Below are 27,198 nucleotides of genomic sequence, written 5' to 3'. Positions count from 1 at the left end.
CCATCTCAGGAGGTGGCGGAGGGGTCTTTTGAGGAGATTGGGGTGTTGGCTGGGGAACCCTCGGCGATCCATTGCCTTCCTCAGGTTCCCTTATTGCGACGCCGATGGTCATCGGCCTCTGCTGAAAGTCATGAGGGCCGATGATGGCCATCCTTCGGCGCCTTTCAGAAGAGGCTGCTCGTCCATATCTGAGTCTGAAGACTCTTGTATTTGATCTTCGGGACGAACAGGAGCTTTGCCTTCTCTGTGTCTGTTACTCTCTTCAGACTGTAACAGACAGGGGGAAGAGAGTGTGAGTAAAAAAAAAAAAAAAAAAAAAAAAAAAGAAGAAGAAGAAAAGAAAAAAGTTGTCTGAAAGCTCACGAGGTCTTCAGCAAAGCCTCGTCTTCTTCAGCTGCTCTAGCTGCAGCTTCGGCTTCAGCAGCTCTGGAGGACCTTCTCCTCCTTCACAAGCCTCAAGTACCCGTGCAACCTCTTCGGCTGTGCGGGCAGCTTCAGCTTCTTCGTTCAGCAGCTGAAACCAAGGGTCTCTCTTCTTCCACCAAGGCTTCTGCCTCTGATACAGAGCGACAGCCTCAATTTGGAAGTGGAAGAGTCCAGATGAACTTCCCTATGCCTCGGCTCAGTGATAGACGGGGCCCGTTCAGTTACAACTCGCTCTCGGTTAACACCAAGACGAGCGTAGTTAATACCAACGTTGGTCTCGTCTCGCTCTGAAAAAAGGAAAGGGAAAAAGTTTAGCTCAGATATGTTGGCACAGCATAAAAAAGCAAAGCGAGAGAAGAAAAAGAGGTAGTTAAAAAGCCTCGGCCCCAGCCGAAGAAGCTTACCATCCTTAAACTTTCGGCTGAGGCCAACAGCTGCTAGCATATTCTCTTGGAAAACGTAATGCGTATCGGGGAGCCAAGTCTCCGGGATATGCTGCATTCGACCACTCCCCCCGGGTTCGGCAGCTTGCCGAAGATATGTTGCTGATCCAGGTTCGGATCCGCCCCGTTATCTGCGGGGGGACCTAGACTTCCCATTTCGGGATCAGGCTCAGCTAAGTACCGGGAGCGCTGAAGACACAAGGGTGGCCCGGATCTATGGGTGCCCTAACCCAAATCCATTGACCTCTCCAGTCCTTGTCTGAAGAGTCATTTGGCCACATGGTCAAATATTGGGGCCGGGACTCAATCCGATACCACCCAGAACCATGGCTTCCGTGCCCACTCTGAATATTTGGCACTAGCCGATGGAGCTTTCTGAAGCAGTGCAGGTTCGGCACGTATCTGAAGAACTTGCAGACCCATAAGTATGTCATCACCCTTCGGATGCTGGTGGGGGTTAGCTGACATAGGGAAATGTTGTAATGGATCAGCAAGTCTCGGACGAAAACGTCCAAAGGGAACCTCAGCCCATACTGAAGCTGTCTCGTGTACACCCCCACATACCCCGGGGGTGGACGATGGATTCTATCGGATGCTGAGGGCATTCGGCACCAATATCCATCAGCTTCAAAAATGCCGTAGTGCAACTCAATTTGCTCGGCAAATCGATATTGATCGGCGTTCTCTACCACCATGAGTAGGGGCGGTTCTTTATCATGGCCGAAGCGACTTCGGCATTCTCCCACTCTGAAAACCCAGGGAGGATATCCCAAAGGACAGCGGGAATTTCATCGTCCCGTCCAGAAGCACTCGGCTCATCCGTTCTTTGAGGAGGAGCCGAGGAAAGGGGAGTCGCCCTAATCCCATCAGCAGGGTCAGACTCCGGCCTTCGACCATTCCAGGTCCCAATCCTATTCCTAGGATCGGGAATCGGCCTTGCTCTTCTTGGAGCACGGGCTCTACCTCTAACTCCTCTTGCCATGGACTATTTCGAAGAGAAAAGTCGAAAGAAGAGGGGAAGGAGTTCGAATTCGAAGAAAAATAAACTGAAATCAAAGGAATTTACCTAATCTGAAGCGAAAGTTGCCGATTTACGAGTTCGTAGTGGCAAGTCTCAGCTTCTAAGCTCAATGCTCGGGGGAATTTGCGAAGTTTTGATACGGATTCTTGGATTCTCTCTCGAAGAATTCTGGGTTTGTGTTGGTGAATCAGTGAGGAGAATGACGCGCCTCTGTTTATATCTCCAGGTACGGGATACGAAGAGTCTGTGCTTTAATTTCTCTTAAGTACCCACTAAGTAACCATTAAACACATGTCTTGTGATTAAACCGCCCATTATCCGTCCAACTTCCGCAAATCATTAACCGTTGTTATCTCATTAATTACGGTTTAAATTCAAATTTTTGGATCAATTAAATCATTTACTTCCCTCCTTTTCTGAGTTAAATCAAACCCGACCCGTCATTCTTCCGAATCGGGTCTGGGGGGCAAGTTGTTTGGGTCCAATTTAGTCAAAATTGGGCCTGAGCACTAAATGATCCAATTAAAAGCCCAAGGTCAAGGTTCAACTCTCCAATTGCTCAAAAGTCAAAAGTCAGCCCACAAAGTAAGCCAATTGGGCTAAAGCCCAACCTCTCCAAATATGATGAGGTATAAAAGCCCTCATATTAACACATTCAAGGAGAGAGTCATATTCTTACATAAGACATCTCATAACATCACATACGAGACACAACAACACATGCATCATCACATACATTATCTCATACACGGATTATTCCAACTCATATGCTCATTCTTGCATTGAGAAATACTCCACAAAAGCCTCAAGCTACAAACTCTCTTGCATAGTGTCTTCCTTTTTACACATTGTACTGACTTTAGCATCGGAGGGGCCTTCCTCGGAAACACCCCCGAGGCTAGTTTACGTGTGTTCACTGTGCAGGAAACCTTCGGCCCAACACAGCTTGGATCGAATCCAGTCTTCTCCATTTTAGTGGACCTTCGGCAAGGTCCCATTGTTTTCAACCGAAACAGAAATTAAATCCCGAAACCACCTGAACCAACCCAAAACCCACTGAAATCACGTTTGCCGCCTGTTTTGTTTAGCCTGAACGACCGTTCAAGGAGTGGGAGAATAATGGTTCGGCGATGGGGGAGGGGACACTAGGAGGGTTCGTTGGTCGTTGGTCGACATTAAGGGAAGGAGATGAATTGGGGTCGGGGTTTGGTGAGAGAGAAAGGGTCTGATTTGGGGGTCGACAGGTACAGGGTTTGCTTTGAAGTACCGGCGGGTGGAGTTGGTCAAAGGTGACCGGAGGAAGGGAAGGTGCTGAGCTATGGTGGTCGGTGGGGCTTCTAGTCGGCGGCAAGCGGCTGAGCTAGTTGGGGAAGCTGACATCAATGGAGGGGGAGAGGAAAAAATTGAATTCTGTTTTTTTTTTTTTTTTTTTTTTTTTAAGAAATTCATTTTTTTAATTAATGTGTGTTAATTTTTGTAAGAAGTGTTAATAATAAGTAGTATAGTTAATTAGCAATTAATTATAATTTAATAAACGATTTAAAAAATAAAAATTTGATAACCGGAGGTTATAGGTAAAATAACTTGTTTAAAGCGGACAACCTCCAAAGGTCGTATTATTTATAAATAATCAAACGGTTGATTTGTTTTTAGCGGACCGCTCAAAGTTTATATTATTTTTGACAATTTTTTCTTTAATTTTTGGGTTTTTCTTTTGGATATTTTTTTTCTTGTTTCTCTTGGATATTTTAAAATTTTAAAAAGGAGAAAATAGAAAGAAGTGAATAGAGAAAAAATGAAATGGTGTATGTGAGGAAACTCCGCCCTAAGTGGTTGAGTTGCATCACCGCTCACCAGAAAGAAAGCAACCGCCAATAAAATTAATGGACATCTTTGGTATTTCACGCTTCACAAACCAAACACTATTAACTTTGACTTATTCCAACTTACAACATGGATTTTGTGCTAGCAATGTGTGTATGACATCGTGTCACTAGTTGAAAAAATGTTATTTGTAACTGGTAAAATTGACTTTTTGTAACTGGCATTGTAGATTGCGAATGCCACCGTTACAACTAGTGAAAATTATTCGTAACCGGCTAATGTTAGTTACAAATAATGTACTATTCGTAACTGACTTAACCTAACGCTAGTTACAAATAAGTTATTTTCCAAGTTAGAAAGCATATTATTTGTAACTGGCGTTGAGTTATGCCGGTTACAAATAAAGTATTATTTGTAACTGGCATAGCCTAACGCCAGTTACAAATTGTGTTTATTATATAAAAAAAAATGGTAGCAGTGGGAAATTCCTATACTACCACCACCCGTACACTACATTTATATTTTTATAATGTAATGACCATTAATAGTCAATAAACTTTTATAAAATACAATAACTATCAATGTAACTAATCTAAGACCAACTTTAAGCGACACCTTGTCAATTACATTGAATTGATGTAATTGTAAATTACAAATATTTCTCTCACAATTCACAATAAATAATACTCTATAACTAAAATAAGCTAGTTAGTTAATTGATACAATGGTCAACCTTCAAATTTTGACGATTTTGTTTATTTTGCCTGCTTCACAAATTTGACTATTCTGTATAGGCCGGGATAGCAGTAGTTCTCACTGAACACTTGATATTGCGACAAAATTCTGCATGGGGAAGAAATATATACATAAAAAAGCCAAAATTAAAAGGGATGTTTCAGACAGTGACCAAGTGAACTCTTCTAACAAGGTCAATGCATCAAAGTGAGGGGATATAAAAGAAAATAATCATCAAAACTCACAAGAAAAACTTCAGCCACTTATTAGACAAAACTAGTGACAAAAAAATTTAATACAAAAATCAAAACCAGTAATTTCACTAAAACTATGCTATGACTAAACTAGCTATCACATACATATAATTGTATCTGACTAAACTGTCACATACATATAATTGCTTTTATAGTTGAGGGGAGAGCAATAAAACAACCCCACATAAAATACAACTCTTATACTCGGTTATACTCAAGGATACATCATTAGAGGAATAAAGGCTATACAATATACATAAAGTCGCAAGGGAACACTTTTCTAGTAAGAAAACTATTCAAACAGAATATTGATACAATTGCATTATTATGTTATACTTGACAATATTTAGCAAACAAGAAAGCATGCAAGTTTAGAGTGGCCTACAATATTCTCTGAAAGAGTAAAAGACAAGAAACAAAAAGATCTTATGATGCTAAATACAAAAGAAGGTGAACATTATTTTGAGAGGAGGATGGGGGTTCCAATTTCTATTAGGATTAGAACTCACACCAGCATAAGCAAAAATGGGGGCAGGTTGGCCATTATATTTCCCCTAAACCTGATGTATATACACTTGCATCAACCAAAATCAGCTTGTTAACCAAAATCATGTAGAGATATAAAGTCAAATTCCAATTGTAGCCGCATATATAACATTTTAATATTGTATATTCACATAAATTCCAAGTTGTGAGGATGTATATCTTGCTATATTCATTAGGAGTGAGGAAAAACTTAGTGCTTTTAGATGGTTAGCCGCAAGGCCTATTGTAATAACAGCCCCAAGACTTGCTTCAACAAGTATCATTTGTCTTTTGATATGGCCACAGGTACAACTAGAAGAGATGAAAACAACCAATTATACAATCTGAAAATAAGACAGAAGAGAAACATCAACCACCCTATTGTGACTAAATTAACAAGAAAAAGATATCTCCTCAAAGTTAATTGAAGAAAAAGGCTACTCCATTATTGGTATTAATGATTAACTACCACCCATGTATCTCTTTAAATGACAAAAATAATAAAAGAAAACCAAGGTAAATCAAACTTTAAATCAAGAAACAACCCAATCGAGCAAGTAAAAAGTCCTTACTTTGTGTTCATTATAATTAAAGCATCATTTTAGCTCCGGAATAGAATAGTAGCTTCACCTTTTGATAAACTACCTCCATATTTTATTACTTTTTATAATTTCTCCTAAAACTCCGCACATGGAAAAAATGGAGCAAGTATTTATAAACAGAGGAAATATTACCTGTAGACTTGGTTCACCCTTATTAGTGTTTTCACACTGCTTTTCTTTTGTTGCATATGCGCGAACAACTTTTCCTATAGCCGACTTTTCAAATTCCTGCTGCCTGCATTTGAGTTTAGAAATTTCATGATGATCTAAATATCATTGGACATTTGGAATGGTCTTAACACATGAATTTTCTGACAAAATAAAAAAAAAGACATTGTCACATTGATAATTAAAAGTCATCTGCCTCAAGATGTAATTAGAGACCTTATCTTAATCCTTCAATATGTATATGCTGCTTTTTCTTTGGCAGGTTTCCAATTGGGTTAGAAACCACTTAGATGATTAATACATAACAGAAAATGGTAACAAACAAAATGTTGATATGGTAAAGCAAATTGGATCAGGTTCTCAGTTTTTCTTCTACAACACCTTCATTTCACAAGTATAAAAAAGGTTCACGAATTATAATTTTTTTTTAGAGATCTTTCAAAAGATTGACAATTGAATGCAACAAAAAAAAATCCTCAAAGAAACACAACACATCTCAATAGTTTTGCAAAACAATTTTTCTGACCGATCTGCAAATGAGAGGAACACAGTGTTTTATACATAACACAGAATGCGTAAAGTCGTGCCTCTCGCACTTTAAAAAAAAAAAAAAAAGAAGAAGAAGAAACAAAGGCCTGATATATGATGCTAGAACAATTAAATGAGTTAAGAACTCTAATTATAGACTAAAAAATATTAATATTATAAAGCTTAATTATTGAAACAAAGAATCACTAGTAGCAATATATTTCAACCAACACACTACATAATGTATAGTTCGTCATATATGGATTAATATGAGAAGAATAAGATCTAATTCTAGCTAGCACCTTCCCAAAATCCCAACCAATACTCCTTCTATAAACCCCATTCCAAATCAGTGTGTTATCTAAATCCTTTATCTATATCATAATATGCTTCCATTCCTTCTTCCTCAACAGTCTTATTATATGGTTGGCAATTCAGTTATGTTTTTAATAAAAGCAGAGTAAATTTTATGTTTAAGGCTATTCTGAATTAAGCACAAATTATTGTTAAGAATCAGTGATGGAGCAATAAGCTCCTCTACATACATCTGGATGATACTCTAAATACTATATTATGAAAATCCAATAAGAATTATCATTTTGATACTTTAAATTCAACAAAAAATTACAAAAAATAAAAGTTGATTCAGTTAAGAATTTGCGGCTGAATTCTCTCAAATTAGATCCAAATCCATGAAATTTCACAAAATAAGACATCTCTAATAAAATAAACAATTAAACCAAATTCGTTTTTTTTTTCACGAATTTAACAGGGAAAAAAAATAAACTCAGAAGTGTAGGGAATAATTTCAAGCCTTTAAATCCCACTAGCTTGAACCCCACTGTGATCATACACTAAAGTACGGTGGCGTCCAAAAGGGAAGAAGATAGAGCAAAAGAGTCGCCAACAAGTTTTTTAGGAACTTGTAAACCATTCACGAGGTGAAGGTTACACCCCTTAACGATCCAAGAGATCGTCAACTCAATAAGGTCATGAACCAAATAAGGGTTCGGGGATGATGGTACAAATCCAACCTAAAAGAGATTGAACCTGCCCTAATAATAAGCCTCTACTTTATTCTGCTCGTATTCATGTGCGCTTTCTGACTAACATGCAATCAATAGGATTAACCCTAAACATGTTTAATCTATGTTGGTTGAATTTAATGCACAAATAAACTATTATTGGCGATCACTTGAATTATAATCACAATTAACCTAACAAGATTATTAATTATCTTATTAAGCGTGATTACAAGTACAAATTCCCTTTAACATGCAATAAAAGGTGTGATCAAGCAATAAATAATAAACAAGCAACATAAAAATAATCATGATCATAAAAATAAATTATAATTGAAATAATCATGATAATAATTATAAAAGAAAATAATCATTATATTAATAATAATTGAAATAATTATCATAAATAAAATAATCATCAAAATAATAATATTCATAATCATTATAACAATTATAATCATAATCATGTTCATGTTAATATTAAAGCATAATAAAAATAGTAAGATCCTAGGCATGATACTAACAAGATTAATAACAAACCCTAACATGTCACTAAGCAATAAAAATCAAGTCTTTAGCCCTAACATGATACTAACAATCATAAATATTAGGAAGAGAATAAAGGCATCATACTTTTAATCATACTTAATATTAAAGTTACCCTAGACATGATACTAGGAATCAAAATAACAATCTAAGCATGATTTCTATATCATAAATCAATTAATCAATTAAAGTACTTACTTGGATGCCTCGTACCTATTTCTAATAACAAAATACACACATTAGTAACTTCAAGGAAAACAATAATCAAAACAATTAAATTAAATAATTGAAATAGAGATTTGGGACCAAACCCTCAGAAATTAAACCTTTCACGTCTAGGACGAAGGCAACTTCGAATATGGCTAGGTGTTTCTAGATCTTGTGAATGCGAAATTATTTATTTGAGAAAAGGCTAGTTTAGAAAAGAGAGAGAGAGAATAATCAAGAAAATCTTGATGAGAGTTGGTTAATGAATGAAGAAAGTTGATGATTGAAAACGGAGTTTATTAAAACTTAAGAATAAAGAGAATTGGTGAATCGATAGATGTAGATGAATGAATGGTGAATGAATATTGACAATCCGTGAATGAAAACGGAGTTTTTGATACGATATTTATAGAGAAAATCATCTAAAAAAGATAATTTATCAAAACAGAGTCTGAAGACCACAAAAACACCTTGGCGCCAGCCCTGGCTCATTGGCGCCAGAACCAGTGGCTAGCGCCAGGCGCCAATGCTGGCGTCTGGCACCAATCCCGATTCCAGGCGCCAAGGCCTGGGGTCGGACGCCAAATCGGCTTTCAACGCGTTTTCGAAAAACTGATAAACTTACTGTACTGGAAGATATAATTTCAATCAAAAATGCTATTTGATCTAATTAAAACTCTTAAGAGTCCTAATTGAATTAAGAATGAAAAGAACCTTCTAGAATATTCTAGAAGACTAAAATCATTCCTAATTGCATTAGGAATGATAAATTATATTAGGCCCTCGCCTAGATCATAGGGCCGTACTTAAAACTCAAACCGGGCCCAGTTTAGTAAATTGGCCATAATTTCCTCAATATTCATCGGAATTGGGCTTATAATATATCGTTGGAAAGGTCTTTGCAAGCCCCATCCAACTATACTACTATGGACCCATATTATGGACCAACCAAACTGGATTGACTGTTTTCTTAAAATAAAGATTTCAAAAACAAGGAGAAGAGAAAAGAAATAAAACTTTCCGCAAAACTAGACATTTCCACACTTTCGTTTCATTCGATTACGATTCGACGTGAAAGACACTTACACAGGGTTTGGTTTTGGGGAGACACAAATGGGTGTCTACAAGAAGTAACATAAATTAGGTGGAAAAAGATAAATTTTCAGAAAATTGGCAATTAGGCATCTACAATAAGATTAACAGTAAATAGAATTTCAATTAAAACAAAAATCACATTTACAAAAAAAAAATCGACAAAATTTCACGAAAATCTAAAAAAAATCAATAAAAAAATATAGAATTCAAAAGAGATTACCTGCAAAGCAAGGCGTCAGAAAGCCTTCTTGACCTCAGATTGAGAAGCTTCGATGAACACTAAGAGTCTGGTAATTAAGGATAAGCTTAAGTAGTAGCAAACGAAGCAAAAACAAATACAACCCGATTTCTGCTCGTTTTGATCTTCTTCTTCATTGATGGAGAAAATATAGATTAAAATAAATAATCTCACCGAGTAATGGAAACCAGAATGGGGATAATTCAACTCATTACGTGAACCCTAATTCAAAATTTTACATACCTTTTGTTTGGGTCCAATTTAGTCAAAATTGGGCCTGAGCACTAAATGATCCAATTAAAAGCCCAAGGTCAAGGTTCAACTCTCCAATTGCTCAAAAGTCAAAAGTCAGCCCACAAAGTAAGCCAATTGGGCTAAAGCCCAACCTCTCCAAATATGATGAGGTATAAAAGCCCTCATATTAACACATTCAAGGAGAGAGTCATATTCTTACATAAGACATCTCATAACATCACATACGAGACACAACAACACATGCATCATCACATACATTATCTCATACACGGATTATTCCAACTCATATGCTCATTCTTGCATTGAGAAATACTCCACAAAAGCCTCAAGCTACAAACTCTCTTGCATAGTGTCTTCCTTTTTACACATTGTACTGACTTTAGCATCGGAGGGGCCTTCCTCGGAAACACCCCCGAGGCTAGTTTACGTGTGTTCACTGTGCAGGAAACCTTCGGCCCAACACAGCTTGGATCGAATCCAGTCTTCTCCATTTTAGTGGACCTTCGGCAAGGTCCCATTGTTTTCAACCGAAACAATTTGGCGCCGTCTGTGGGGAAGACTTTCAAAAATCTTTAAGCCAAATTCCTAACCAAGATCATCTTGCAATTGTCTTAGCAGCCATGGCTAAGAACCGCAAGAGCAAAAGCCTCCGTCAAGGAGCGGGCGAAAAGCCTAAAACCCCTACACCATCGCCCTCGCCGGACCGGAACTCTCCCAAGGGTGCCGGCTCGGGGGGAGGATCACACAAGGAGGATTCCCTATCTCCTATAATGCATGACTCTCAATATAGGCCGGACCACTCTCGGTCTAGCAGGGGTCAGTCTGATCATAGGACATATTCAGTGTCCCGAAGCCAACCATCGGCTGCACGGCCTCATGCCCACACTCGGCCGGAGACCCCTTTGACGGGGCCCAGTTCGGAAGAGGTGGCAAGAGCGCTGGCAGTACTCATGGAGGCAATGAGGGCACAGAATATGCCACCGCCTCGTGATCGAACTCCTCCGCATACCCGGCATCAGCGGAGGAAGTTAGACCATGACGGTGGGAAGCTTCCTTCCTTCCGGGAACTGGAAGAGTGGGAGGAGGATTCTTGGAAAAATGAAAAACAGAGGAAGAAGAACTCTCAATTATTTAAAGGATCCTCATCCTCAAGACCAGCAGCGCATAAGAGCAGCAGCTCAGCTTCTCGGCCAGAATCTACTCGCCGGGAACCTGAGACTGCTCGCAGAAGCGTCCTTGACCGACTCGGCGGCCAGGAACCGAGCGTGCGTAGTCGCCTCACGTTCCCTGCAGCCGAGGCCCAGACTTCCCAGCCAGGGACGAAAACCACTCCTACCTCTCTGAGAGGGCGGAGCGCGGTCCCTTCGGCCAGGAACAAGGGCAAGGCCATTATGCTTCCCGCTAGTTCACCATTCGAGCAATGGATACTAGAAGAGCGCGTACCCACGGTTAAAATACCGTCGCATATCACATATGACGGGACCACGGATCCGAAGGACCACGTGGCCTCGTATGAGGCTCATATGCATCTTTGCCCCAGATCCGAGGCAACTTGGTGCAAATATTTCCCAACCACTCTCAAGGGGGTCGCGCAAGCGTGGATCTCCAAGGGAGTAAGGCAAGGCTCCATAACAGGTTGGGATGATCTGTCCTCCAAGTTCAGGAGCAAGTTTTCCACGGCAAACCGCCGAGAAAAGACTACCGCAGAGCTCATGGGTCTGCAACAGGGGGAAACCGAAAGCCTCCGAGACTACCTGACCCGTTTCAGTAACGAGTCATCAAGCGTCTCTCAGCTGGACCAGGGGCTAGCTGTTTTTTGCAATGCAGAATGGCCTTCAGCCAGGAAAATTCCTAGACTTCATGGTCATGCATACCCCGCAGACCTTGGAGGAAGCTCTTAGTGCTTCGGATAAGTTCATCCGAGCCGAAGAATGGAATAAAGCAAAAACCCAACCTCAATCCGGGGGAGGGAAACAGAGGCAAATACCCTTGTCTGAAGGCCAAGGCCATAAGGCAAAGGGAAAATCAAAGGCCTCGGAGCCATCTTCGGCCAGCGACCTAAAGAAGGACAGGTTTGCCTCATACACAGGCAGATACGAGTCCTACACTCCGCTCTCTCTTCCACGCGCCAAAATTTACAGTGTGACGAAGGAGGAGCAGAGTTACCGAAAGCCGAGACCACTCCCAGAGTGGTATCAGCGAAAAAATAAAAATCAGTGGTGTGAGTTCCACGAGTCTTCGGGCCACAACACTGAAGAGTGTATCCAGCTGAAGGACCAGATAGAAGACATGGTCCGGAAGGGATACTTGAAAAAATACATCGCGGATCACCGCGAGAAAAAAGAATCCGAAAGGTTAGCAAAGGACCCTCGGCAGGACCTTGATTTCCCCCGGAAAAACAGTAAAAAACCGGAGGGGAAATTCCCTCCGATCAATGTTATCTCGGGAGGAATATACTCTCGGAGGGAGCACAAGCGTCACCTTAGAGCTTTGACTCACCAGGTGAACAACGCTGACATTCAATCTCCCCAGTCGCCGGTGCCGAACATGACGTTCACAGCCGCCGACTGCCGGGGGATTACGTTCCCTCACGAGGATCCGTTGGTGATCATCGCCACGGTGGCCAACCACGACGTCAGTAAGGTCCTTGTTGACGGCGGCAGCGGAGCAAACATTCTGTTCCGAAAGGCCTACAACCAAATTAAGCTGAAGCCCAAGCACCTTACGCCGGTACCCTATCCGGTATCCGGGTTCAATGGGGCTTCAACTTATCCAGATGGGAAGGTGACACTTCCTGTCACCATCGGTTGCGATGAGGCAGCCCGGAACGTCATGATTGAGTTTTTGGTCATCGACGCTCCTTCAGTGTACAACGTGATTTTGGGGAGACCCATAATTCACGAGATCCAAGGGGTCGTCTCAACTTATCATCAGCTGATGATTTATGTCTCAGACGCCGGCTTCCCCGAAAGGATACAGGGCAACCAGAAGGACGCCCGAAGGTGCAACTACCTCAAGCCATCCAGTAGTCGCCCAGATAACGACAAGGATGAGGAGGAGAAAGAAAAAGAAAGAGAGCCAAGCACAAAAAAGCCGAAAGGCCTAAGTGCTTCGGCCCAAGGATCAGTGCCCAGGGAAAAAGGTCCCGAAAGGGAAAAGGTTGACTCTTCATCTGAGCCGAAAGACTCAGAGAGCCAGCCGAAGAACACAAAGACTGGGACACCTGCTGACATTGGCAGCAGACCAGATTCTGAAGAGTCCAGTCCATCGGCAATGGACATGGACCAACAGACTGAAACAGTTGAGTTAGCCGAAGGAGATGCTGAGAAATGTGTAACAATCGGGATGGACCTTGATCCTGACACCCGTTGTGAACTTATTCAGCTCCTTCGGGATAACAGAGATGTGTTTGCTTTCTCGGCAGCTGATATGCCCGGGATAAGTTCAGACCTCATCTCCCATAAGCTTAATGTTGACCCAGCGTGTCGACCAGTTAAGCAAAAGAAGCGGAATTACTCCGCCAATAAGAACCGAGACATCGCAGCCGAAGTCAAAAAATTATTGGAGGCAGGATTCATTGAACCTTGCCAATATCCGGAATGGCTGGCAAATGTGGTGATGGTTCAGAAGCCCAATGGTACCTGGAGGATGTGCGTTGACTTCACGGACCTAAATAAGGCTTGTCCGAAGGATTTCTATCCCTTGCCGAGGATCGATCAGCTAGTCGATTCGACAAGTGGCCATGCCTTGCTTAGTTTCATGGACGCATTCTCAGGGTATCATCAGATCTTCATGCACCCCGACGATCGAGCAAAGACAGCATTCGTCACGAACGCTGGGGTGTATAATTACAAAATGATGCCCTTCGGATTGAAAAATGCGGGGGCAACCTATCAAAGACTGGTGGATCAAGTTTTCGCCGATCAAAAGGGCCGAAACATGGAAGTCTATGTTGACGATTCAATCGTCAAAAGCAAAAAACTAGAGGACCATGTAAAGGACCTGGCTGAAACTTTCGCCACCTTGAGAAAGCATCAAATGAAGCTGAATCCGAAGAAGTGTGTCTTCGGCGTGAAGTCAGGGAAATTCCTGGGTTTCATGGTCAGCAAAAGGGGGATTGATGCCAATCCCTCTAAAGTCAAAGCGGCGCTCGACCTTCCTGAGCCGAAAACGAAGAGGGATGTTCAGCGGCTCACCGGAAGAATGGCAGCCCTTTCGAGGTTCATTTCTAGAGCTTCGGATAAGGGGTTACCCTTCTTCAAAGCCCTGAAACTCCCGAAAACAAAAGAGCTTGTTTGGGAGGAAGAGCAAAAAGATGCCTTTCAACAGCTTCGGGAGCATCTGGCTCAACTCCCAACGCTGGCTAGCCCAGTTGAAGGAGAAACTCTATACCTATATGTGGCCGTTAGCCCAGCCACCATCAGCGCAGTATTGCTGAGGGAAGAGAGTAAGAGTCAGCAACCGATTTATTTCGTCAGTCATACACTGACGGATGCCGAGACCCGCTATCCTCTACTCGAGAAAGTTGCTTTCGCGGTAGTGGTAGCTGCTCGGAAGCTGAGGCCCTATTTTGATTGCCATCAGATAGTGGTCTTAACTGATCAGCCGTTGGAAAAAGTTCTTGGCAAGGTTGAAAAATCCGGTAGACTAGCCAAGTGGGCTTTTGAGCTCACCGAATTCAGCATCAGCTACCGTCCGAGGGCTGCCATCAGGGCTCAAGCCCTGGCGGATTTCTTGGCCGAATGCTCATACCAAGAAGTGCTGGACAGTGACAAGAAAGTCTGGACCGTGTTTACGGATGGGTCTTCCACCGAAAACGGTTCGGGGGCAGGAGTAGTGATAACTTCTCCCGAAGGCAAATCCTTTGAGTATGCACTAAAATTTTCTTTTAAGGCCTCGAACAATGAAGCCGAATATGAGGCAGCAATCGCCGGCCTACAATTGTGCATCTCCTTGGAAGCCGATCATGTCTGCTTAAAAACAGACTCTCAGCTAGTTGCATATCAGATCAGTGGCAGCTATGAGGCCAAAGAGCCCTCCATGATAGCTTATCTTGCCAAGATCAAATCAGTCATTGCAGAGCTGAAAACTTTTGAGGTTCAGCTGATCCCAAGGGGTCAGAATACTCAGGCCGATGCACTCTCCAAACTTGCTAGTTCATCTTTTACCGAGCTGAACAGATCTGTATATGTAGAAGTGCGTCGAGCAAGAAGTGTCGACGAAGCACCTGAAGTGTGCTGCGCCGACCCAGAGCCTAGTTGGATGGAACCCATTTTAGCTTTTAAGCTTCGGGGAGAAACTCCTGAGGACAAAGCTTTGGCCTCCAAAATGAAGAGAACCAGCTCTAGGTTCATTGTCTTCAAGGGGGAACTTCTGAAAAAGTCCTTCTCAGCCCCATTGCTGAAATGCGTGGGACCAACAGATGCAGATTATATCTTGCGGGAGATTCACCTCGGCATCTGTGGGAACCACATTGGGGGAAGAACCTTAGCCCACAAGGCATTGAGGGCCGGATATTACTGGCCCACCATGATCGCAGATGCTAAGGAGCTGGTTCGGAAATGCGAAAAATGTCAAAAATATGCTCCAGTTATCCATCAGCCAGCAAGGGATCTTCAGCCGATCCTTAATCCACTCCCGTTTGCCCAATGGGGACTGGATATACTGGGACCATTTCCAGAGGCTGTGTACCAGAAAAAATGGCTGATAGTTGGTGTCGACTACTTCAGTAAATGGATCGAGGCCGAAGCAGCCTCGAACATTACAGAGCAAACTGTCAGAAAATTTATCTGGCAGAATATCATCACTCGCTTTGGCATCCCGAGAGTATTTGTTTTCGATCATGGGAGGCAATTTGACAACTTACCGCTGAAGCGATATACAGATCAGTTCGGCATAAAACTGGCATTTTCAGCGGTATGCCACCCGCAGAGTAACGGACAAGCCGAAGCAGCAAATAAACAGATCTTAAGTGCCCTCAAGAAGAGGGTGGAAGATCAAAAGTCCAAATGGCTAGAGGAGCTCCCTGGAACCCTTTGGTCCCTTCGGACAACTGAAAAAGAGGCAACGGGCCACTCACCTTTTGAACTGGTGTATGGTGCCGAAGCCGTCCTTCCAGTGGAAATTGGCTCTGAGAGCCTTCGAGTGCACCATTTCTCGGCTGAGAATGAGCGACTGATGAGGGAATCTCTCGACTTCCTCGACGAAGTAAGAGACTCAGCTCGAGATAAAATGGCGGCCTATAAGCAGAGAGTCAGCAAATTTTATAACCGAAGGGTCCATGCAAGGCCTCTCAAAATTGGGGATCTTGTCCTTCGGAATGCTGCTGCAGTTCAGAAAGGCCGAATCCATGGGAAGCTCTCAGCTACATGGGAGGGACCTTATGAAATTTATGATGAGCTTCAGCCAGGGACATACCGACTTCGGCAGTTGGATGGAACTGAGTTGAAGAATCACTGGAATGCTGATGTACTGAAAAAATACCATGTGTAAACCCTTCGGGGCAGAACAATCTTTGTAAGTACATTTTGAACTAATGACAGGCCTTGGAGCCGCCATTTATATAAAATTTACAACTGTTTATCCTTTCAAAATTTTCTTTGTTCTATCTACTCTTTGAGGGTTTTTTATTCAGCCTCGTCTGAAGCCTTCGCCTTCGGGTAACTGGGTCTCAGATTGCTGACAAAACCTGTCTTTTTAAAGAACACTGGTCTTTCAGCTGAAGTCAAACTTCAGTAAGACTTGTTCTCCAAAGACATGAGTCCATGGACAATTCTGGGATATTGCCTTAACTGAGCCTTGTATCCCAGAGAGCCATTATCCGAAACATTGCCTTAAGTTGGCCCTGTGTTTCGGGTATCCATTTTTCAAAGATAGCCAGAAAATCAAGGATAACAGCAACAGTTGAAAATTTTTAAATCAGCCTCGTCTGAAACCTTCGCCTTCGGGTAACTGGGTTTCAGATGGCTTACAAAACTCAGTCTTTTTAAAGAACACTGGTCTTTCAGCTGAAGTCAAACTTCAGTAAGACTTGTTCTCCAAAGACATGAGTCCATGGACAATTCTGGGATATTGCCTTAACTGAGCCTTGTATCCCAGAGAGCCATTATCCGAAACATTGCCTTAAGTTGGCCCTGTGTTTCGGGTATCCATTTTTCAAAGATAGACAGAAAATCAAGGATAACAGCCTTTTTAAATCAGCCTCGTCTGAAACCTTCGCCTTCGGGTAACTGGGTTTCAGATGGCTTACAAAACTCAGTCTTTTTAAAGAACACTGGTCTTTCAGCTGAAATCAAACATCAGTAAGACCTGTTCTCCAAAGACATGAGTCCATGGACAATCCTGGGATATTGCCTTAACTGAGCCTTGTATCCCAGAGAGCCATTATCCGAAACATTGCCTTAAGTTGGCCCTGTGTTTCGGATATACGTCTTCTTTAAGAACGCTGGTCTTTCAGCTGAAGTCAAATTTCAGTAAGACTTGTTCTAAAGAGGTTAGTCCCAGAAAGCTAATATCCCAAGCATTGCCTTCAGTTGGCCCTGTGTTTCGGATATCCAACTTTCAGACAATCTTCAGTAAGACTTGTATCCCAGAAGCATTGCCTTCAGTTGGCCCTGTGTTTCGGATATCCAACTTTCAGACAGTCAATCTTCAGTAAGACTTGTATCCCAGAAGCATTGCCTTAAGTTGGCCCTGTGTTTCGGATATCTATTTTGAAGAAGTTCAGAAATTGCTTATTCAACTAAAGTCATACTTCAATTTCTGTGGGGGCAAGAAGCACGCAGTGCAGCTATGTTCGGCAGAGTTGAAGAAAAGAAACAGTAAAGCATTCAAAAATAAAGCAACTGAAGAAAAAATTTTTGAGCTACAAGTTCAATAATTCAGTATCGGCAGCCGCCCACAAGCGGAAAATAACAGCTGCCGAAATACGTACATAAGCAAAAAAATAAAACTGCTGTACGACAAGGCAAGCTGAAGCAAAAAACAAGGCAAAAAACTCAGAAAGCGGCAAGTCTAAAGTTAAGCACATGATGAACCGCAAGATTCTGAAGACGACTGCCCGAGTTCCTATGCTTCAGCCGGAGGATCAGACTGATCAGCGTTGAGTCCCATGGTGGCCTCAGTCCCAGCAGCAGAAGAGGCGGGCTTTGCACTTTGCCGAGCCTCCCTTTCCCTCTGCTCAGCTTCCAACTCCAGTCTTTCAGCTTCCTCTTCGGCTTCCTCAGCCTTAAGAATTTCAGCTTCAGCTGGAGTTGCATACTTCATGTGAGGGTCTTCGGGATTCTGGACCCACTCAGCACATTTAGACCAGTCCAGCTTCGGCTCAGCATGAAGGCAGAGTCTTCGGCATACTCGGAATCCGTTTCTGAAACCCATCTCATATTCCTCTTGGGTGTAAACACGGACTTTGAGTAAAGCCTCAGCATCAGCCAGCTTCTTCTGGGTCTCCTCCAAGTCTTCCTTGGATTTCTTCAGCTGTTCAGCGACTTTGGAGGAGGAACCCTTCAGCTCATTCAGCTCTTGCTGAATTTGGAAAGCCTTTGTCTGAGCTTGGGCCACTTCAACTTTCTGGATCAGCAGTTGATCCTCAGCCTCTTGGAATTTAGCTCTTTGAGCTTCAGCAGCAGCAGCAGCCTCTGAGAGTTGGACGTCTTTGGCCAAGAGCAACTCTTCAGCAGCCATTCGGCTGGCTTCAAGAGCCTCTAGACGCTGCTGCACTTCAGCTTGTGCAGCAGTTCCTTCTTGAATTCGGCTCTCAATAGCAGCCTTGAATTTGGAGACGTCCACTCCCATATGCTCCTGGAGGAATTTTTCCCCTTCCATCAGTGGGGGAAAAACCTCCATCTCCATAGCATCGCAGAAGGTTTTCAGAGCTTCGGCAGCTTTTTTACCGTACTCCTCAACCTCCTGCTGCTTCTCTTCAGCTGCTGCTTGCTTCAGCTTAGCAAGCTTAACTTCCTCTTCAGCCACCTTCCTTTCGTGCACAGCAGCGTCTACCCTATCTTGTAGGGTATCAATCAGCTCTACAGTGAGAGTCTGATTGTGCACGAACTGAAAACAGGAAGACAAAAAAAAATAAGTAATAAGAAAAAAAATAGAGCTGAATTTCGGAGGAAATGAAGGAAAATTACCTGCATCATCAGCAGTTGGTTAGACCTGGCTGGGTCAGGAACTGATCTACTGGATTCGCCCATCCCAGCAGTGGCCTTCAGCGACCAGATCCTTGCCCTGTCTACTTCGGACATGCCAGCAAAATTGCCGAAGTAGGCTGCAGCTCCTTCTCGGTTTTGACCCCATATGAGGTCCCAGATGTGATCTGGGATTGGAATTCGGGGGGCCGAGAAACCCATTTCTCCAGAATGCAGAGTCTGGAAAGAAGGGAAGGACGACGATGGAGCTTGATTAGCTTTGGTTGTCTCAGCATCGTCCTTCTCAGAGGAGTCAAGTACTATGACCTCCTCTTCTTCAGGGGTGAGGACGAAAGCCTCAACCTCTCTTGCGATATCTGCCGTGAAGCCTTCAGCACTTGACATCACGGCATCTTTATTTCCGTGCTCAGCAGCACTCTCCTTGATTTCTTCTTGGACCCCTCCCTTAGGTTCGGGAGTCCTCTGATCCACCTCCATCTCAGGAGGTGGCGGAGGGGTCTTTTGAGGAGATTGGGGTGTTGGCTGGGGAACCCTCGGCGATCCATTGCCTTCCTCAGGTTCCCTTATTGCGACGCCGATGGTCATCGGCCTCTGCTGAAAGTCATGAGGGCCGATGATGGCCATCCTTCGGCGCCTTTTCAGAAGAGGCTGCTCGTCCATATCTGAGTCTGAAGACTCTTGTATTTGATCTTCGGGACGAACAGGAGCTTTGCCTTCTCTGTGTCTGTTACTCTCTTCAGACTGTAACAGACAGGGGGGAAGAAGAGTGTGAGTAAAAAAAAAAAAAAAAAAAAAAAAAAAAAAAAAGAAGAAGAAGAAAAGAAAAAAGTTGTCTGAAAGCTCACCGAGGTCTTCAGCAAAGCCTCGTCTTCTTCAGCTGCTCTAGCTGCAGCTTCGGCTTCAGCAGCTCTGGAGGACCCTTCTCCTCCTTCACAAGCCTCAAGTACCCGTGCAACCTCTTCGGCTGTGCGGGCAGCTTCAGCTTCTTCGTTCAGCAGCTGAAACCAAGGGTCTCTCTTCTTCCACCAAGGCTTCTGCCTCTGATACAGAGCGACAGCCTCAATTTGGAAGTGGGAAGAGTCCAGATGAACTTCCCTATGCCTCGGCTCAGTGATAGACGGGGCCCGTTCAGTTACAACTCGCTCTCGGTTAACACCAAGACGAGCGTAGTTAATACCAACGTTGGTCTCGTCTCGCTCTGAAAAAAGGAAAGGGAAAAAGTTTAGCTCAGATATGTTGGCACAGCATAAAAAAGCAAAGCGAGAGAAGAAAAAGAGGTAGTTAAAAAGCCTCGGCCCCAGCCGAAGAAGCTTACCATCCTTAAACTTTCGGCTGAGGCCAACAGCTGCTAGCATATTCTCTTGGAAAACGTAATGCGTATCGGGGAGCCAAGTCTCCGGGATATGCTGCATTCGACCACTCCCCCCCGGGTTCGGCAGCTTGCCGAAGATATGTTGCTGATCCAGGTTCGGATCCGCCCCGTTATCTGCGGGGGGACCTAGACTTCCCATTTCGGGATCAGGCTCAGCTAAGTACCGGGGAGCGCTGAAGACACAAGGGTGGCCCGGATCTATGGGTGCCCTAACCCAAATCCATTGACCTCTCCAGTCCTTGTCTGAAGAGTCATTTGGCCACATGGTCAAATATTGGGGCCGGGACTCAATCCGATACCACCCAGAACCATGGCTTCCGTGCCCACTCTGAATATTTGGCACTAGCCGATGGAGCTTTCTGAAGCAGTGCAGGTTCGGCACGTATCTGAAGAACTTGCAGACCCATAAGTATGTCATCACCCTTCGGATGCTGGTGGGGGTTAGCTGACATAGGGAAATGTTGTAATGGATCAGCAAGTCTCGGACGAAAACGTCCAAAGGGAACCTCAGCCCATACTGAAGCTGTCTCGTGTACACCCCCACATACCCCGGGGGTGGACGATGGATTCTATCGGATGCTGAGGGCATTCGGCACCAATATCCATCAGCTTCAAAAATGCCGTAGTGCAACTCAATTTGCTCGGCAAATCGATATTGATCGGCGTTCTCTACCCACCATGAGTAGGGGCGGTTCTTTATCATGGCCGAAGCGACTTCGGCATTCTCCCACTCTGAAAACCCAGGGAGGATATCCCAAAGGACAGCGGGAATTTCATCGTCCCGTCCAGAAGCACTCGGCTCATCCGTTCTTTGAGGAGGAGCCGAGGAAAGGGGAGTCGCCCTAATCCCATCAGCAGGGTCAGACTCCGGCCTTCGACCATTCCAGGTCCCAATCCTATTCCTAGGATCGGGAATCGGCCTTGCTCTTCTTGGAGCACGGGCTCTACCTCTAACTCCTCTTGCCATGGACTATTTCGAAGAGAAAAGTCGAAAGAAGAGGGGAAGGAGTTCGAATTCGAAGAAAAATAAACTGAAATCAAAGGAATTTACCTAATCTGAAGCGAAAGTTGCCGATTTACGAGTTCGTAGTGGCAAGTCTCAGCTTCTAAGCTCAATGCTCGGGGGAATTTGCGAAGTTTTGATACGGATTCTTGGATTCTCTCTCGAAGAATTCTGGGTTTGTGTTGGTGAATCAGTGAGGAGAATGACGCGCCTCTGTTTATATCTCCAGGTACGGGATACGAAGAGTCTGTGCTTTAATTTCTCTTAAGTACCCACTAAGTAACCATTAAACACATGTCTTGTGATTAAACCGCCCATTATCCGTCCAACTTCCGCAAATCATTAACCGTTGTTATCTCATTAATTACGGTTTAAATTCAAATTTTTGGATCAATTAAATCATTTACTTCCCTCCTTTTCTGAGTTAAATCAAACCCGACCCGTCATTCTTCCGAATCGGGTCTGGGGGGCAAGTTGTTTGGGTCCAATTTAGTCAAAATTGGGCCTGAGCACTAAATGATCCAATTAAAAGCCCAAGGTCAAGGTTCAACTCTCCAATTGCTCAAAAGTCAAAAGTCAGCCCACAAAGTAAGCCAATTGGGCTAAAGCCCAACCTCTCCAAATATGATGAGGTATAAAAGCCCTCATATTAACACATTCAAGGAGAGAGTCATATTCTTACATAAGACATCTCATAACATCACATACGAGACACAACAACACATGCATCATCACATACATTATCTCATACACGGATTATTCCAACTCATATGCTCATTCTTGCATTGAGAAATACTCCACAAAAGCCTCAAGCTACAAACTCTCTTGCATAGTGTCTTCCTTTTTACACATTGTACTGACTTTAGCATCGGAGGGGCCTTCCTCGGAAACACCCCCGAGGCTAGTTTACGTGTGTTCACTGTGCAGGAAACCTTCGGCCCAACACAGCTTGGATCGAATCCAGTCTTCTCCATTTTAGTGGACCTTCGGCAAGGTCCCATTGTTTTCAACCGAAACACCTTTAACCTCAATATAGCCCACGTTTGCTGAATTTCATATCATTCTTCATTAACAAAAAGCAATTTTGATTGAGAATTTCAACCGTTTAGTTTTATTGAGGAAAAGGAGAAGATATTGGAAGATAAAGGAGTATACAGTATTAGAACTCATTAAGTCAAAAACGTAAGTGAAAAGAATAAAAAAACTACAGTACTTAGGTTTTTAAGAAAATAATAAATATTGTGTAAGAAATTTTATTTGACTCAAAATTTGTATCCAACACTTAATGGGCTGGTTACTAATAGATTTTCTAACCTTCTCAAATTTCAAATTAGTAACCATCGTCTACAAGGCCAGTTACTAATGTCATATTATTTGTAACTGACATTATCTTAGCCAGTTACTAGTGGTGTTTTAGTAACTAACGTTTTTAACGCTAGTTACTATAAGGGTGTTACAAATAGCATTTTTTCTACTAGTGTGTGCAATCCTGCATATAATGTTGTCGAACTTGAGATTTTTGTTGGCTTAATCGATAGTATTCTCAGGTTAACTATTTGGGTTTTATACCTTCATACAAAAAGGTTATTTTAGTAAAAATTGTTTGGATATCAATAGCCCTTGTTTCCCCTTGTAATGTACTCCTTATTAGATTTTATGTATTCTCTCGTTATATTTATCACTTACTTTAATTTAATTCTCCACATTTTGAGATAATTTTTTTAGTCAAATTGGGAAAAACTAATAAAAATGGATAAAGAACCTTGCATGTTGGTAAGTCCGGCTATTTACTTGATCTTGTTAGATCTTTCTTGATTCACTTCAACAAAAAAAAAATACAGAGTATTTTTTAAAATTACTTTGCGTGATTTTTCTCCATAAAAAAATAAATGATGCTGGTAACAGAGATTGCATGTTGAAAAGTGTGATGTTAACAAATTTTGCATTTCCTTGGAGCAAGGGGGGCAATAATGAAAGTTTGATTAACGACGTAATGATTTATTGGTTTTTTATTATATCGTGAGCTTGACTGTAATACCCTAGAAATTTCCTTCCTTTAAAATACTCATTTTACTCTAAATAAAACCCTTTTTAGGAAATAACCAAAATATTACCGTCACCGTGATAACGGCTAAGGCTAGTTTTCAAAGTCTCACAGCGGAAGTCTAAAACAAAACCCAACTTTTAAAATAAAACTTAAAACTTGAGTACACAACCTCAAAACAAAAGTAGAATAAACCATTCACAAGTTGGAACCAATTCAAACATATGGCCCTTCTTAAAACTAATTAAACACAAACATAATAATGTTAGTCCATAAACAAAACAATAATTCAAAAAATATTAAAACTAAGAAACATAACAAGTAACTCTCTGCACTCTATCCCATCATGCTCTTCATGCTTCAAGTACCTGTTACTTCCTCTTTATTTCAACTCTCTACTCACCATAAAAATGGGTCATAGTAGGGCCAATCCAAAGTAAAGCCAAACACAAACACAAAAGTACGAATCAGCAAAGTTGAGTACACATGCACCATACTAACATGAATATCCTAGCATCAAAATAAAAATAATAATTAAAACATGCTCGCCACACAATCACAAGTCAACTTACCTTTGACTCATAACTAGCAATATTAATTATTAATAATAATTTTGGATTATGCATCGAACGAGTTTCTTTCCTTGAAAATAGCCCATTTAAATATTGAGCTTCCAATCAGGGAGCTACCCTAATTGACACCTACTATGTCACACTTGGTGAAGGAATTCCAGCGCATTAATAATAAAAGAAAGTACAGCGTCCTGTACCCCTATAGAAGCTATGGTTTAATATAAAACCCCATAACTCCCCCCATATGTTCATACTCAAGGTATATACGTTCCAAGAGTTTTGGTGCGTATCCTCTTACACTTTACGTGATTTACCAATTTAACTTGTGATGACTCAAACCAATCAATCAAGAACAAACATAATAACAATCAATACATACTTCCAATTCATTCTTGAATTAATTAGTGATCACATACTATTTATTTTAATTAAGGTTCCTTGCCTAGTTTTGTGCACAAAATTACACGATTACGTACTACTTTGGTGCATAAAATGCACTACTAAGCTTCCTTGACTCAAACTCAACTTACATGAGTGAGTAAATAAATAATTAAATTAACTTCTTGACTCAACACCAATAATAAATGGGTGAGAAATAAATTCATGAATCATGCTCAATAATTCTAACTTTAGCTCTTTAATTCGTATATAAGCCTTGCTCATTAAATACATGTCTTCTTGATACTTGAAAATAAAACATACTTTCATGACTCATACATATTTATATTTCTTGTATCATGCCTCAACTAACATATTCACATGCTTGCATAAAGATTCATGCTCAACCAACATCGATTCCAAGCATACAATCAATCAAACATGCTACTAATTCATCACTTAAATCATACTTCACAAATCCTAGCATGATACTACGCATACACAAATATTCTTGTGCACATACGTACCTTGAATAATGCCTACACTCGGCCACACTCGCTAGAAATCACCTAGCTCGAAACTTCCTACAAATAAGAATACATAACTATAATTAATCTACTATTCTCACAAATTTCCAGCAACTATAATACACTTTAAACCTTACTAATTAACCCGATTTAATGACATAAAAGCCATAAAACATTTTCTTTAAGTGGGTACTTCAAATCCTTTCAAAAAGACTCAACTTTTATGACTTAAATAAAATTCCAGCATATTTATTTAATATAAAACATCACTAATAGACTAGGAAATCATATTTAAATCAATAAAACCTTTTCCCCTTTCATGGTAATCAAACCCTAACTCAATAATTAAAAAGTAGTGTGCATATATAAATTTCAGCATTAATTTGAGGGTTTTATACTCATTAAAAACATGTTTAAACCATTAATTAAACAACAACAATAACCTAGGATCAAACCCTAACCATAAACATTAAAATCCCAAATTCTAGGGTTTGTAAATTGGAGTTTTTGATTGAATAAAAATCTAAAAATTATATAAATAATTTAACAACATCAAATACCCAAAATCAATACCAAAACACAATCAAAATCATGTTAAATTAATAAAAACAATATAATCAAAAATTAGGAAGAGAAAAAGAGTTTTTATTTTTATTTTTTATTATTTATAATAATACCAAAACACCAAATACAAAAAGGAGAGGGTGGTCGGCGGTGTGAGGGGAGAAGAAGAGGGAGAGGGGCGTGGGGAAGGAGAGGAAAAAGAAGAGAAAAAGAGAGGAAAAATAAGGGGAAGGGAGGAGAGAGAAAATAAAGAGAAAACCTTTGGAATTTTTGTGAAATCTGACAATTATGATTTTAGAATGAAAAATCTTGAGGCTTTGAAGTATTTATACTCCCCTTTTAAAACAAAAAACTCATAATTACAAAATTGTCATTACTAAATCCTACTCCCCGTTGACTTCTTTCTTTGAGGCCAACTTGTTGGGCTTTTAAGTGTCATCAATTCCCCAACAAGTTGATCCAACTATTAAAATAAAGATGACCCAATTCAAAACACTTTTATTGCCTCAATTAATGACTCATATTATTTTATGCACACTTACATAATATTTAAATAATTAATTTCTTTTAAAAATGAAATGAATCATTTTAATTTATAAAATAAATAATTTATATATATATAAATATTATAAAAATACGGAGTATTACATTGACTAACCTTAGAACACTAGAAAAACTTCAAATGCAAGCCCTAATGTCAATGAAAATAAATACTACATTGGGGGGTGGAGGGATACGGGAACCATTCCAAAGTAGTATGGTAACAATCGTAGTGCTACCATTGTTTCTGTACGGGATATACCGGTAGTATCATAATATGCCGGTAAAAGAGTGCCGTGCAGTTTACAGAAATGGTTAATCCTGGAATAATTCATGTCCTTACCGGCATTAGGCTCTACCACGTGGAGAGCTGCTTCTCGGAACGTGGCATGTCCCACTGACACGTGGACAGCTGCTTAGTGCCGCGTAAGCACCTGCTAGTACCAAGGTCGGTGTGCCACCTATCTGTATAGGTGGCACCTGCTTGGTTGCGTTCCTATAAATACCCAAACAAATCCTCATTTCAAAGGTAGAATCTCTCTCTCTCTAAAACACTTTCTCTCTCTTCTTTCACTTTCTTCTCACAAAGGTACTAACTTTAGCATCGGAGTGGTTATTCCCGGATAACCCCCGGGCTAGCTAATCTGTATTGGCTGTGTAGGTGAGCAATTGGACGGTAAACCATTACCAGCCCTCAGACACTAACGGAAGCATAATCCAGCAGGAACAATTGGCGCTAGAAGGAGGGGGTAGTAATAACTTCTATCGTCCAACAGGACCTCTCACAGTCATGGAAGGAAGTAAGGGAACTTCAGTACCGGTGCCAGAAGTTGATAACCGGCAGTACGATAACAGTGTCCGTATTGCTAACGCGAATAAAACCATAGAACCAGAAATTATGGTCGAAGATGAAACTCATCTCCTTCACGGTAACACAATGAATAGGCCCATAACACCTGATCGTAGCAGAGCAGTGACCCCAGATCCCTTGGAGGGGTTCACCCCGGAGGAACTGGAGATAACGGCCAAGGTCATGCGGGCTATGTCTAAGATACGGCGGCGAACTAAACGGAGTCAGTTATAGTGATCCTGCTACTGTGAAAAAATATGCTAGGCGTGCTCAATTGGGTGAAATTTTCGAAAGAAAGGAAGCCGATTTA

The 27,198-nt window shown here is 41.7% G+C and overlaps 1 long non-coding RNA gene across 2 annotated transcripts; it reads right to left on the bottom strand.

Moving 5' to 3' along the window:
- Nucleotides 1-4,245: 4,245 nt before the first annotated feature.
- Nucleotides 4,246-22,758, bottom strand: LOC110693539. 2 transcript variants are annotated; one of them, XR_002505612.1, is made up of 4 exons: nucleotides 22,433-22,758; nucleotides 9,617-9,765; nucleotides 5,963-6,065; nucleotides 4,246-4,557 (listed from the first exon to the last, which is right to left on the bottom strand). It is a non-coding gene; the product is annotated as an uncharacterized LOC110693539 (long non-coding RNA). The 2 variants fall into 2 exon arrangements; XR_002505611.1 differs by lacking the exon at nucleotides 4,246-4,557 and adding an exon at nucleotides 5,439-5,572.
- Between the last annotated feature and the right edge of the window lie 4,440 nt (nucleotides 22,759-27,198).

The sequence above is a fragment of the Chenopodium quinoa genome, unplaced genomic scaffold (genome assembly GCF_001683475.1).
Source record: "Chenopodium quinoa cultivar QQ74 unplaced genomic scaffold, ASM168347v1, whole genome shotgun sequence".
NCBI lineage: Eukaryota > Viridiplantae > Streptophyta > Magnoliopsida > Caryophyllales > Amaranthaceae > Chenopodium > Chenopodium quinoa.
Note: the sequence above shows the minus strand (reverse complement) of the source record. Positions and strands in the feature narration are given on the sequence as shown.